The sequence below is a fragment of the Coturnix japonica genome, chromosome 2 (genome assembly GCF_001577835.2).
Source record: "Coturnix japonica isolate 7356 chromosome 2, Coturnix japonica 2.1, whole genome shotgun sequence".
NCBI classification, from domain to species: Eukaryota; Metazoa; Chordata; class Aves; order Galliformes; family Phasianidae; genus Coturnix; species Coturnix japonica.
In genome coordinates, this window is record NC_029517.1 from 103168489 (window position 1) to 103183010 (window position 14522).

Genomic DNA, 14522 nt, shown 5'->3' on the forward strand with positions numbered 1-14522 from the left:
CCTCCCATTCAGCAGTTCCTCAAGAGTATTTGTAAAACGATGATTTGATAATGCAACTGTTGATGCAAACCCAGTTCTGGATAGCTAGACAAAAACAGCGCTTGATTCAATGGCAACATGTCTTATTTACAAGTGGGCAACTTGAGAAGAGGGCACTCTCCAGTGAGAGAACAAAGAAGACAGCATGTGGCATTGGATACTGACTCTGCAAAGACCATCATGATAAATTTGGACTAGCAATCCATACTCTGAAATGTGCTTGTATGACATATTTTACCTTTGCAAGTAACAAACATGACTGTAAACACCTGATGAGTGCTAATATATTGCCAGGTGAAAAGGAAAAAGGCAGTCGTGCTTGGAATGACTTCGGGAATAGTTTGCTTTGTAATTGTGACTTCCACCTTCCACCTTCCCCACAGAAGCATTAATCTTTTGCCCAGCCTCATTCCCAGCCTCTCAGTTCACATCTCTGGAAGGATGCATTCGTGCTGCTGCACTCACTTCTTTGTGTGGAAAGAAAATGCTTTGCTTTTTGAATGCTATTTATAGAAAGCATCTCCTCAGAGATAGCGTCCCCTCCCCCCGACAGCTCCCAGCATCCTCATTCTGCGGCTACCCACCACCTGATGTCCTATTTTCTCATTGGCTCGAGCTGTTCCCAAACCTTGTGACTCCTGCGAGCTCACGCCCAGCTGTACCAGCTCCGAGCCTCCTGCAGTGAGACATAATCTTCACTTCAACTTCTATCATTTGTTCCAAATATACCAAAGCATCTGAACAAGTGCTTGCATTCATCCCCTGAGCCCCCCATCCTAGGTTCAGCCTGGAGGTCACCATGGAAATAAATGCACTCCTCAGCTCGTTGGTGTGGCACACAGCTCTGTTACAAGATCTCCGCTACTTGCAGAGGACTGCAACCCATATCATCACATCTGTGACAGAGATTTTATATTCAGATGACCTTTTATTTCTGGAAATTATGAATACCGTCTCACCCTACATCTGCTGTTCAAGTAAAAGTCATGAGACCGATTAAGTTTCTCAATGGGATTTCCCTGTGGGTATAAAGCCAGGTGACTGTGACAAGGTCACTAGGAAAACAGTCTTGTGATTTTAAGCTTGACAGAAATCTGGCAGGAAGTGCAGATGAGAGAAATGTCACACTTAGGCAATGATAACCTTAAATATCAGAGACTGAGCTCAGAAATGTGTTTTTTTTTCTTTTCAGACCATCAGAAGGGTTCATGAAATATGTCTGTTTGTTCATTCCTCCAGGAGACCCTCTCTGTTCTTACATCTCACTGTGTTATGATAAATAATGCATTGCCTTCCCAATAGCATTGATAAAACTGCTTCCTTAACCATACGAAGAGTACATTTCAAAAAGAGAACAAGCAGAGCACAGAGATGGAAATTAACCCCAGGACCGCCAGCCTCCATTAGCAATAATGGTGTCTGACAATTCCGGGGTTAAATGAGAAGTAGGTGTCTTTTTACTGAGTTCTGCTCTTTGTTCTTGCTTTAGTGCGTGTCATTGTGGAGACTGTCATGTAAGGTTAATGACAGCCTCTCATTACCCTTGTCAAATATGTAATAATGTGGCCCAACAACAGGGCTGAATGGCTCCTGCTTGTCAGACCCCTATGTTTTGCCTAGCAGATGGTCACTGTGTTTGGAGAGGCCCTCAGATCCATCAGTGCTATCCTGAACACGTGTGTGAGGGCGGCATTTTTCCCTGATGGGACAGCTTGTGGACGGAATACTAATTGGACACAGCAAGACAACTGGGGATTTATTTATTTTTACTCCTGGTAGAAATATGTTGTGTTCCAGGGAGGGGAAATGAGGGAGAGGAGGGAGGGATGCAAAACCTCACTTCTCCCACTGCCAGCCCCTTTCTTATTGTCTGACTCCTTACACTGGCAAAATCTCCACATTTTAAGTCTTAAGCTGAAAATCTGGACTTAGCCTCAGTCTCAATGGGCAGAGAAATTTAGACTTCAGTCAACTTTTGATTCTACATTTGGAAAAGCTGGCTTCTATTCTTCTACCTACTGAAAAAAAATAAAGGCAAAGATATTGCTTTGGAGAGCATCATGTTAACATATCCCCTTGATATTTCCTCCCTAGTTATTAAGATTAAATATTTATATTATGGTATCTGACCCTCCTGTGTTAGGTAGTGTGCCAACAAAAAATATCTATTCCTACTCAGGGGAACATAACCCCCTTTTGCACTATGCTGGTGGTGTGAAGGGCAGTCATTTGTACCTGTGGAGATATCAGAAGGCTACTCTGAAAGTTGGTATACTCAGCCTTTGACCATACGCCCACACCTATTAAACAGAGGGGTCTTGCAGCAGAAGCGCTCCTCGAAGGTTTGGGCTGGGGCTGCCTCAGTCAAATGGAGAGTTTTTGGTTTTGATTTATTTTTCTTTCTTTCAAAAACATTTTAACTCTTTGTTGTTCAAAATGCAGTCTTTAAAATGTAAAGCGAGTGAAAAGCCATGTAATATTTTTTCCAATTTGGGAAACTTTGCAGTAAGGAACTCAGTTGCTCTTTGTTGAAAATGTCTAACATGAGCAGCCTGCACAGACATAAAATAATGCAGTTATGTACAATTCATCTACATCAGGGAGTGGGATTGATGTAACTAAAATTAGGGTAGTTATAATGGTGCAAATGTTCTTAATGTAGACAATACCTCAGTCTGCAGAACATGAAAAATTTGTTCTAAAAAGAATAATCAGACCTATTTGTTTCAGAGTGATGTTAACACCTAAACTTAAATATAGCAGCATACAGATCAACATGGTTAACTACTTCACTGCTAGGCCTTATAATGGAGATATTCCCTATCATGCATGGCTTTTCTTTTATTTTCCCAAGAGTTAGATTAAAATAATGTAATAGTAAAATGAGAGTGGGAAAGTACACTGGTTGCCTTATTTTACTGTGCATTAAAATTATTTAAATTATGGGTTGTGAAATGTGATGAAGCTTCCACAACATTCTTTCATCAGCATTGAAACAGTGCAGAATTGCAGGCTTTAGCAGCAGTTTGTTGTAGAATTCATATAGCCAAGCCTATTACAGGCTAGGAAAAAAATTGAGTCAGAAAGAATATTTGCTTTTGTCTTTCCCAGTGGAAAGACATGGAATTCCTACATGGAAAATCCTACTGTTAGTGGATCTTAAGCAAAACTAAACCTAAAAGCCAACACTAAGAATGCCCAAGGTCTTTTTACCCAAACTTTTCAAATCTCAATGATACCTTACCTTTTTGGTAGTTGGGTCTGAAGTGGATGCATTCCATGCTGAAGCAGGGATGACCTTGGCTGGTTGGAGGGTAGCCCTGTCATGGAGCAGCTGTCAGTTGCCATTGTTCTCTGTGTAGCAACGGCATTCTGACGTCATGGGGGCCATGGTCTCTAGGCAGAAAGGTCTGGCAAGAAAGAATGTGGAGTCTTAGACAGAGTGCCCACCTAAAAATAAGGCCTTTCAAGTCTCCAGCTGCAGCGAGTGCCTGAGCGTGTTGCTGCTGGTGAGTAGTGGAAGGGATTCTAACTGTGTGAGGTGTGAGCAGGTGGATGATCTGCTCAGTAAGGTGGTGAAGCTCAAGGAGGAGGTGGAGAGATTAAGGAGTATCAGAGACTGTGAGCAGGAGATAGACTGGTGGAGTAATTCTCTGCTGAACTTGCAGGAAAGGCAAAAGGGTGATAATCCCCAAACGGTGGTGACCTCCCTTCCCTGCCAAAGTTGAGTAGTGGGAGGTACAATTTGAGAGGAGGAGTGGAAACAGGTCCCAGCTCGGAGTCAGGAGCAACGCCCATCATGACCTACCTTGGTTCCCCAGGTGTCCCTGCATAATAGGTTTGAGGCTGTGTAACTTGAGGGAGAGGTTAGTTAGGATATGGTGGGAGGTCACCCTGCAAGGCTGTCTGGAGACAGCCATTAGAAGGATTTGGCTTTTTTTGACCATAAGGTGGCTTACTGAGTACCTATTCTGATGTCTGCTGATGGGTCTTACCAGTCTCAAAGGGGGAAACTGATCTTAGCCCAGGAGCTGGTAGGATTCATTGAAATGGATTTAAACTAAATATAAAGGGGAAAGGGTATAAAACCAGGCCAGCTAGAAATGAGCCTGGAGGAATGATAATGGGATCAGGGATGAGGCAAGGGGCTCAGCTGAAGTGCATCTACACCAATGCATGCAGCATGGGCAACAAACAGGAGGCTCACATGGCATGTGTGGGACAACTTGGGGATCAGGCCCAGACAGCATGGGCTCATGAAAGGCAGGTCCTGCTTGACCAACCTGATCTCCTTCTGTGATCAAGTGACCCACCTGGTAGATGAGGAAAAGGCTGTTGACACAGTCTACCTAGACTTCAGCAAAGGTTTTGGCACTGTCTCCCACAGTATTCTCCTGGAGAAGCTGGCAGCCTATGTATTGTACAGATACATTTTTTTGCTGGTTAAAGAACTAGCTGAAGAGCTGGGCCCAGAGACTGGTGGTTAATGGAGTTAAATCCAGCCGGTGACCAGTCATGAGTGGTGTTTCCCAGGGATCTATACTGGAGCTTGTCCTGTTCAGTATCTTTATTAATGGCTTGGATGAGGACACCGAGTGCGCCCTCAGTGAGTTTGCAGATGACACCAAGTTGCCTGGAAATGTTGATCTACCTACGGGGTAGGAAGGCTCTACAAAGGGATCTGAACAGGCTGGATCACTGGGCTGAAGCTAATGGAATGAGGTTCAACAAGACCAAGTGCCGGGTTCTGCACTTTGGCCACAACAACCCCAGGCAGTTCTACAAGCTTGGGGCAGAGTGACTGGATGACTATAGAGGAAATGGACCTGGATGTATTGGTCGATGCTGAGCTGAATGTGAGCCAGCAGTCTGCCAATGGTGTCCTGGCTTGTATCAGAAACAGTGTTGTCAGCAGGAGCAAGGAAGTGATCGACCCTCTGTACTCAGCACTGGTGAGGCTGCAACTTGCGTACTTTGTTCAGTTTTGGTCACCTAACTGCAAGAAAGACACTGAGTCCCTGGAGTATTTTCAGAGAAGGGCAACAAAGCTGATGGGGGGGTCTGGAGAACAGGCCTTATGAGGAGCAGCTGAGGGAGCTAAGGTTATTAAGACTGAAGAAGAGAAGGCTCAGGGGAGACCTTATTGCTCTCTACAACTCCCTGAAGGGAAGTTGTTGTGGGGTGGGGGTCTGCCTCTTCTTGCATGTAACTAGAGAGAAGACTAGAGGAAATGGCCTCAAGTTTCACAAGGGGAGATTCAGGTTGGACACTAGGAAATACTTCCTCTCCAAAAGAGTGGTCACGTGCTGTACTGTCCTGCCCAGGTAGCTGGTAGAGTCACTATTCTTGGAGGTGTCCTAGAAATGTTCAAATGATATACTGAGGGACATGGTTTAGTGGGAAACATTTGTTGTAGCTGGACTGTTGGACTAGATGATCTTGAAGGTCTTTTCCAACTTTGGTGATTCTGTGATTCTAAATTTTGGGGGCAGTAAAATGACTAATTTTCCATCTTTAAATGATTAAAGTAAAAGCCAGATCCAAAAGTGAAGGTTTACAGGGGAGAAGGACATACAGCCTAACTATCTCACTTTTGGGGCTGTGAGTATGAAGCCAAGAGAATTAGAGGCAATTTTTCCACTGCTAGGTTGGCAGCCATCTTCTAACAAATTCTGAAGTCAGCATCCTTTGCTACTTTTTATATTAAAGGTTATAATTATGAATATTAATTACTCAGGTTAACATAGTTCCCTTTTCTCTCTACTACTTCTCACATACTCAAAGATCAAAGAAATTGGACATTTGCAGTAAACATTTGATTTGCTAGGTACTTGCTCCTTGATACTGGTGTTTTTCCTCACAAGAAGGAATCTAAGTGAAGAAAAGAAATAGTGGGAAATTACTTGAGCTTCCTGAGGGAAAACAAATGAGAAATAGAAAGGAAATAGCATTTGAGTCAGCCTACATGCCTACACACATGATGATGCATTATGTCCTAGGAGATTAAGGCACAAGAAAGGAAAGTTATAATCATGTAGTACATCCACTTCATTAAGAAGACTACTGAAATAAAAAAGTGTAGGCCAAAGCTGCTTATTAATGTACACGAAGAGGACAAAGTAATAAAATAAGATAAATAAAGAATGTAATTAAAGCCATGGGCAGCCTTACTGAGTACCTCTGAAATTAGCAGACCTGTAATAGTCATCAGCCATCTCTAGTGGTTTTCTCAGCCTTGTGAGAGAACACACAGCAACATTAGTGTGGAGTCTTTTTTTTTTTTTTCCCTCTTTTTTGGTAAATCTCTTTCTAATGCACAAGGTTGTAGATTAGACTTCTAACATTTTAGTCCCTCTAGTCACTTTCTGCTAGTGCAGTTTAGCTCATGACTTTAAAGAATGCTGAAAGATAGGCAGAACTCCCTTGTGACACATTTTAAAACAAAAGCTCCTTGATTTACAGGGAAGAACACAAACCTGGCAACACAGGTTTTGGTTGACCAGGAGGTGTGGTGAATCCAGTAGTATGTTAACAAGAGCCTGGGAAAGAAGTCTGATATTCCTGCCATAGTTGTGAAAACTGAATTTTAAAAGACATTGCTTTTCACAGTGCAGAACATGTGAGAAAGCAAAAGTCATGCTCGGGATGAAGAAAGAAATTGTAGAGGAAAGAACAGTAGCTCCAAATTTCTCAGGTTGAAGGATAAGGACAGAGGTAATGTCTGTTGTAGCTATTCCCTTGAATAATGGGAATGGGTCCAAAGCACAACTCCTGATTTGAAGAAGAGCCTAACTTCAGTGTTGAGATGCACAGCTGATGACCGTAAGGCAATTAAAGTGAATTGGCTGAATTTGTTTATTTGAAGGTAGTATGAGTGATAGCTCTCCTATTTAGGGATTCAGATAAGGCTTGTTTCTGCCTAGGGAGGGTTGGGGGAACTGATTTGACTGATAGAAAGTATAATAGCTTGCTGTTTCAAGCATACTGATATACTGGAGCAGAGCTATGCACCTGGAATTACGCAGATTTTTTCCTAAACTGTCTGTCTTCTGAGCATGATATGAGAAAGGAATCAAGTTATTTTATGTCAATAAACTAGTCTACATATTTATGTGTAGTGAGCAAAGTGTATTTTGCACTGTTAACTCCCTGAGCCCTTACAGAACCCAATTCTTGTAGTATTTACTATACTTAACAATTCTTTTATGACAGACTGTGACAAATACAGAATAACAATGTCTCAGCTGCTAGCTTAACCCTAGGAGCAGAAAAAAGATCTGCATCCGTAGGAGAGATAGAAGCTCTTGGGGTAACGGTGTGGTTAGGTAGACAAATTAGAAGTAAGTCATGGGATGAGCAGTGATGTTTGTGTCAACTCATTACATGTATTTGGATTAGGAGTCATTACTTGGCTACGCTTAATATGTGAATCAGGGTTTTCTCAAAAGACCTCCAACAGTGAAATAATGAAATATTTCTATTTTGTAGACATCAGAAGCTGGGCAACACTGTTGTGGTTATGCATGTTCAGAGACAATAGAGGACAACAGGGAGAAATGAATATATCCAAACCCGGGTCAAAATCATAGCACTCTATTTAAAAAATAAAGTTAATTAGGATTTGGAGTTAATTGTCTTAATAAGCTTGAATTATTGAACTGAGTAACATTTGCAATAAAAACACAGCTCCATGGGGAGATGCAAAAGTAACCTTTCTCAAGCTAATAGGGGTTGAGATCAGCTTGGACTACAAGTTCTCCAAAACTGTTTTTCCCTGTCTTTCTATGCAGCCAAGGAGCGAAGTAGTTATGACATTTACTGTATGTATTTAAGTAAAATGTAACAACTTTCTGCCCCCACTGATGACATTCTAAGATGGGTTAGCAGTTCTGGATATCTGGGTACGCTGAATAGCTGAATTTAGAGGTGATAGCAGGTATAGAAGTCTACTTTAGACATTGGTACTCTGGTGGGGTTATGATTTAGCTACAGACCACCTTGGGAAAAGATTATTATAATAGATTATTTTTTTTTCAATAAATAAATTAATACCAATTATTAATTTATGGCAGATTTCTTATCTTTTGGTTCCTTTTGGATAGTGTCTTCATTTGAGTGTGGCATACACAAGTCAATCTATATTCACTGTATTTTGGACTTTGGAGAGTAGGTGAGCCATTCCATTAAATGTCCAGTTCTTTCATCCACTGAGCACAAGTAAAACACAGATTTGATTTCTTAAAGATTTCTATTTCCTACAAAGTTTGATGTTTTTTTTTTCTTGTTTTGTTTTGTTTGGTTTGGTTTTTTTTTGTTTTGTTTTTTTTTTGTTTTGTTTTTTTTTTTTTCCCCAATGATTTGACTCCCCGAGAAAACACAAAGAATTGGGCCTGAACATATTTAACTGCTATCAAAAGCAAACTGAAATGTATCTTAGTTTTGTGTGGACAGCCAGGACAGATTTGTCTGATCCTAGTTATTTTGATAAGAACCTTCAGCTTTTTAAAACCACAAAAATTTTTTTTTCTTTTTTTTTTTTTAAATAACTAAAACTTAGACGTTAAAAGTTTTCTTTGCATCTTAACTGTCACTAAATTATGACTGCGAGAAGAAAAGTAATTTGAAAAGGTGCAGAGCACTTCTATTTTAAGGAATTGCCAAATTTAAGAATCTCCTGCGTAGCAGCACAAGAGCAATGCTAACTTTTCTATTTGGAATGGCCATGATTTAATTGGCTCCTAGTGATTCCTTATTAATTAAAAAATATTGCAGGCTCTTTGAAGCCTGCATTTGCTTCCTATTTAAAAACATGCTTGTCAATCTTGACCGCCTGCTGCTTTATCAGAATGTGAGCTTATGGATTTTAAGGACACATTAAAAAGTCTGTTTTTCATCCCTTGAGTGCTTATCCTGGACTAAAAAGGGGAGCCAGGAGTTGAGAAGCAGCAGTGTTTCCAAACTCACACATGATTTTTCTAACTGCTGTTGAGCTGCAGGCTTCCCCACTGCCTGTTCTTGACCATCAAACCTGGGCTTTGTGTATCTAACTTTACTTGGGATGATTTCACTGTCCCAAACTTAAAAGGCAAAAAAATTAAAAAAAAAAAATAAAAAAATAAAAAAATCTCTATAGTTCTTAATGAGACCCAATTAAATACAAAATTGAAATGCGTGGTTCTATTTCCTCGTGTGACCTTTGTGTCAGGCTGCTGCAAATGGTCACGCTCCCCAGGAAAAATGACAGCCTGCAGAAAGTGGCTGAACAAAAGAGCCACATCTGTCTGCTGTTGGTAAAAAGAAGGCATGCAGCCCATCCCCTGCTGACGGCCTTAATGATGTACCACGGCTTCTCTCAGAGGAAGGCAAGAGAGGCATAAACAAGCCTGACTTCCTCTCCGAATTGCTTCCTGAGTCAGGATGCCTTCTCCTTCAGGAGGAGTTCAATGATGGCTGTGTGCCAATGAGCCCATTTGGCCCATACAATGATGCTGGTACCTAAGTAAGAGGGGAAGTACAGTAGGGACTTTTTCATTTTCATTTCTTTCATATTCTTTCAAATTTACAAAATATTTGAAGTCTGCTCTCGGTGTCCTTTTTCATGAAAATGTGGATAAACAAGATATATATCTCTGCAGACAGCTTTTACTTTAATTCCCCTGCTACTGGTAAATTTGATTAGGAAAAATAAAAGCGTTCAACAAATATTTTAAAAATCTACCAGCTGATTAAATCACACTTTCTCTCTATCTTGTTGGAATATGAGGTTGACTTGGGCATCATTTTAAATCTTCTAGTTTAGATTATGATCTTTAAAATGACATTAAGCTTGCTTTGATGTTCCATGTAAGTATAGGACAAAAGCCTGAGAATTAAATGATTGCTCACGTTGTAGCGTCATAATAGCATAGCCTCAAAGTCCAACCAAAAGATAGCAAATGAATCTATTCCAGAAATGTTTGTGCTCCTCCAATGAATCATGTCACCAGTTCTGCCAGAAAGAAAGAAAAAGTGCTCAAAATCTCAAAACACATTTTTTGACAGGACTGAGAGCAGTATCTGAAGTCTGCTTTACTTAACATTTTCTGACACTGTTTTAACTGTCCTATTCTTTGAGGTATATATGTATGTGGGAAGACCTTGGTGTCAGAAGCTGGAATTCTGTCTTGTTTTTGAAAGGTTGTGCCATTCTGGAGCTGAGTAGAGGCAAACTGCAGGTGAGGAAACCATTAGCAGAAGAGTTTTTCTCAATAAACATTTTCTCACTGCAGATGGAATCTGCAATTTGGTCCACTGGACGGTAGCTGCTGTGTGAAGTCATTGGGCCAGGTAGAGTAGGGGAAAAAATGAAATTGATAGGGTTTACTAAAATGCTGCCTATCAACTGAGCTATGGTAATTTTCCATTCTAGGCCTGTTCCAATTGTGTGAAAATATGACTTAGCATTAATCTCTTTCAATTAACTTTAAATGGAAAGGCTAAAATTAAGCCACATCACATTACACCTGGGATGGTAACAGCATGCCCGTGTTGATTACAATTGCTCAGCTAACAAACAATAACCTGGTAGACTTCTCTGCATCAGTCTGGTGACTGTCATAAATGACCTTGAAGAGGATGCTTCATGTACAAAGTAGGCACAGCATCCTACATGGAGGCAGCAAGAAGAAGGCATGAGGTGAAGGCATCAGCAGCAGCTGCTGTTTCTTGAGCTTCCAGGGAACAGCCTTCTGAACTGGCTCTGGGATTACCAAGGCCTGAATTGCCTGCTTACCATTCATCTCAGCATCAGCCCTGAAAATCACCAGGGAATGGCTAAATTCATCTGAGAGGAAAGGAGAGCTGTATGAGCAGACCTAAGGTTTTTGTGGTCCTTTATGGAGACCCCCAGAGGATAGATCCTTGCTTGTAACTTCTCCAGACAGGCTTCTATGGAGGCTGTAAAAGCATTAAAATTCAGGTTTTCTGGTTTTCTCTCGATTAAGATGAATTTATGTGAAAAGTCTCATGCCTGTGGATCATTGATTGCAAGTTGATGAATCTGGCTGAAAATAATCTGTAAATGACATCTGTAAAATATTTTATCTTTCTTTTTTCCTTTAAATGTATTTTCCTATCATTCTGAAAGGCTCTAGTTATTGATTCATATCTTGTCTGGAAGAAATTGCTATGGATGGGGTAAAGAATAGAACAAAACTGGTAATAGAGCAGAAGGAATAGTAGAAAATCAGGAGAGAAGAAAACACTAAAGAGAATCACGCTGCTTAAAGGAAGTATTCTAACAGTAAAGCAAATGATGTGTCTTTACTAGTTGCAAAATATGAACTTTGTCCAGGAAAATATATGTATATATGTATAAATATATTGTTTTTCACTGAGTTAGTGGTAGCAAAGTCTTTCTTTGATTAATTTTTCCTGTTGAGAAAAAGATTATGCTTTGATTATGACTGCAGTCCTGACTAAAGTAAAGTATGCTGTGATAAAATTGCTCATAAGTTTTTAAACCTTTGAGAAAACAATTGACACTAGTTTAGTGCCGTTAAGTAATAAAAGTACAAAGAACCTGAACTCAGGTGAAGCCATCCTAGAGTTCGTATAAAAAGAAAGGAAAAGAGAGACTTCCTTTTGAGTCACGTACTAAAGCTGCTTTAATCTGTGCTGTGAGAAAACAACGCTTTGTTTTTCATCTAGTGCAAATGCAGCCAAGCTTGTTAGTTGGTTATGGTCCCTGCAGTACCTAGAGCAAAGAAACCCAAAGGAATGCCTTAACAAGTGCCATCCAGGGGAGGGCAGTGGGGCACAGAAATACTTCTATGCATATTGCTGTGTGGTGTGCAGCAGTCTGCTGGCTGCTTGCTTGATAGCTGGCAGGGAACCCAATTCAGAATTGACAAGATTCATGTCTTCTGCAACTCTTGGACAGCAGGGTCCTGTCCATTCCCTTTTCTTGCCAAGCAGCCTGGCATGCAGAGCAGAGTGCAGATGGAATGGCACAGCTCACCTGGGTGCTTGAGTCTCTTGTATCTGCAGTCTTACTGAACCCTATTTGTCTTTTTGCTGGTATTTTACCAAATGGAAAAAGCTGGAAGCTTAAGCATTGCAGCCTTTACTTAAGTCTCATTGATAGCATAAAATAAAGGGAGAGCAGTATCACTTTTCAAGTGACAAACTGATGTTATGGGAATATAAGTAGTCTCATATGGATAGCTTTAATTTATCCCACTGTTCTCTTAAGAATCCAATTTATTTGCAAGAAACTTGACTAAAGCATTTACAGGATCATATTTTTACAACTATCCTCTAGATTCTTTGTAGCTACTATTTTCTACTATTTCTTACTATTTCTTCCTTCTTCCACATCTATTCTGTCTATGGACATAATACAGACTTGTGCCAAAGACAAGCAAAGTTAGGGTCAGAAAGAACTGGCACTGGATAGTTCTGGGAACTGGCAAAGGAATTCAGCATCTTTTGGTCAAACCTTGATAATGGGAGCCATAGAAACAGATAAAGCAGTTACATAGTGTGTGCTCCTCATAAGAATGCTGGAATGTGAGGTGTTTTATGAGGGAGAGAGCTGGAATCAAGAATAAAGGACAGGCTTACAGAAATATAGAAAAGAAGAATGTTGTTCATAATGGAGCCATCAAAGGTAATACAAAAAATCATTGGTGTCTCTGCTAGTTTGTCTTTTTCTTGTCTTCAGTGAGCAAAACACTATTTAACACAAAAATGCTGCTATAAATGTCCATTTTCTCAGAATAAGTGCGATTATTCACAGTTCTGGGTGTGTTAATGGTTAAATATGAATAGTTTCTATGGGTCATTAGAAGGTGAGAGTGCCCAGAGTCATTCATCCGAAACCTTTTATACTCCATAAACTGATATGCAGTAGTTTCATGTAGACAGGGAATGTGTGCAGGTATGCTTTCCAGGCTTCAAGGTAACTTCAGCTTGTATTTGCTGTAAGCTCTGATTCAAGTAGATCCTTTGTGATCATGTTTCATTTGTCCTTTTCCTGAATATCTTGCCTTGTTGCTACTCTGAATTTTAGGCTTCATGACATTCGCTTTGTAACCATGTTAGGCAAGAAATTTAGAGCTACTATTTACCAATATTGTGACTTATTTTAGTGTTTTAGAGATATATACCTTCCAGAGGTTAAAGCAGAAAAAGAAAATGACATTGCTTTGTAATGTATATTGATCACAAGTATGTAATAACATCTCTGGCTTGGAGGACATCACTGCTTACAGTCAAAACCACAGTTTGCTTTTAGCTTTATCCAAATAGGCTATTAAGCTGGCTGGTGAATTGGTTGTTGCCCTTCTCCTTCCTTCTCAGCTCCTCAGTGCAGAATATTAACTGCAGGACTGTGTTACAGCGATGCTGATTTCATTCTAAAGCAGTAAAAGCAAGAGGGAAAGATTGCCAACTTGATACCTTCTCACCTTTGCTAACCGGAAGGTTCCCATAAGTTAGGCAAGATTAGAAATGAAAATCATCTAGACTAAGAAAAAAAAGAAGAATAAAGCATTTCTAGAGCAGGCTTTGCTCCTACAGACTGAAATGAGCTCTCCTTTCTCTGCGCCAGTTTCTGAAAGAAATGAAAAGCATGCAGCAGAGCACGAATGTGCCCTGAAATTTTAAGGAGAATGTGCGTTGACCTTTAAGCAACATGCACGGCATGGAGGACCCTAGCTACCAGCAGGCAATTACAGAGCCCCCAGGTCTGAAGGGAATTCTGCCATGGCTTCCTGCCAGCCCCTCTCCTCTTTTGAGCGGCCATATTTTGCAGCATGACCCTGAAAGGGAGAGCCAGAGGGAGGTGCAGAGGGGCTGAGCCAGATTGCTGCTGCTGTGGTGGCAAAGACAGGGACTCTGCAGCCCTGGTGTTTCCTCTGCTCAGCACATAGCAAAGAGCACTTCCTCATGTGCTACTCATCCCATTCCTTCACTCTTCGGTACACTGTGCTCACTTTGACTCTTGCTGGATTTTGCTGACAGAAGTGACTAATCCTTGTGGGGCTGGCTGTACTGCTGGGAGTGGAGGAGGCACAAGAATGCCCTGACACTGGGTAGAGTGTGGAAGAGGACATCTGAGCAGTGCTGCAGCTCATGGCAAACAGCTGGAGGGATGGCAGGGTTCAGGGCTGCCTCAGAAGGTGACGTGAGCACAGGAGACATTTCTGCACATAACTCGTGGGGTCAGTGATGCCTCTTCCCAGCCAGTCCCTGTCCTTGCCCCAGTTCTTAGCACCCTGCTGGTAATGCCTGAGCAAAAGGGTCACGGCTGCTGAAGCATGTAAGCCTTCCTTCTCTTACAGATAGATGAGGTCTGAGTACACATCTCCTCCAGGTGACCTGATCTAATCTTTCTTTGTTACACATCACTTCTTTTTTTTTTCTTTTGGAGAGTGGGAAGTGAGGGAAGGCAGCACCTTTTTTTTTTCTTCTTCATTTTCTTTTTTTTCTCACTTCATTCT

At 40.9% G+C, this 14522-nt stretch overlaps 2 long non-coding RNA genes across 2 annotated transcripts; one reads left to right on the forward strand and one right to left on the reverse strand.

The window, feature by feature from the left end:
* Window positions 1–1769: 1769 nt before the first annotated feature.
* Window positions 1770–3394, reverse strand: LOC116652963. The gene is made up of 2 exons (XR_004306233.1): window positions 3284–3394; window positions 1770–2057 (listed from the first exon to the last, which is right to left on the reverse strand). It is a non-coding gene; the product is annotated as an uncharacterized LOC116652963 (long non-coding RNA).
* Window positions 3395–3419: 25 nt separating this feature from the next.
* On the forward strand, window positions 3420–7631 carry LOC107310269. Its single transcript, XR_001553540.2, has 3 exons — window positions 3420–3548; window positions 6649–6753; window positions 7528–7631. It is a non-coding gene; the product is annotated as an uncharacterized LOC107310269 (long non-coding RNA).
* The last annotated feature ends 6891 nt before the right edge of the window (window positions 7632–14522 follow it).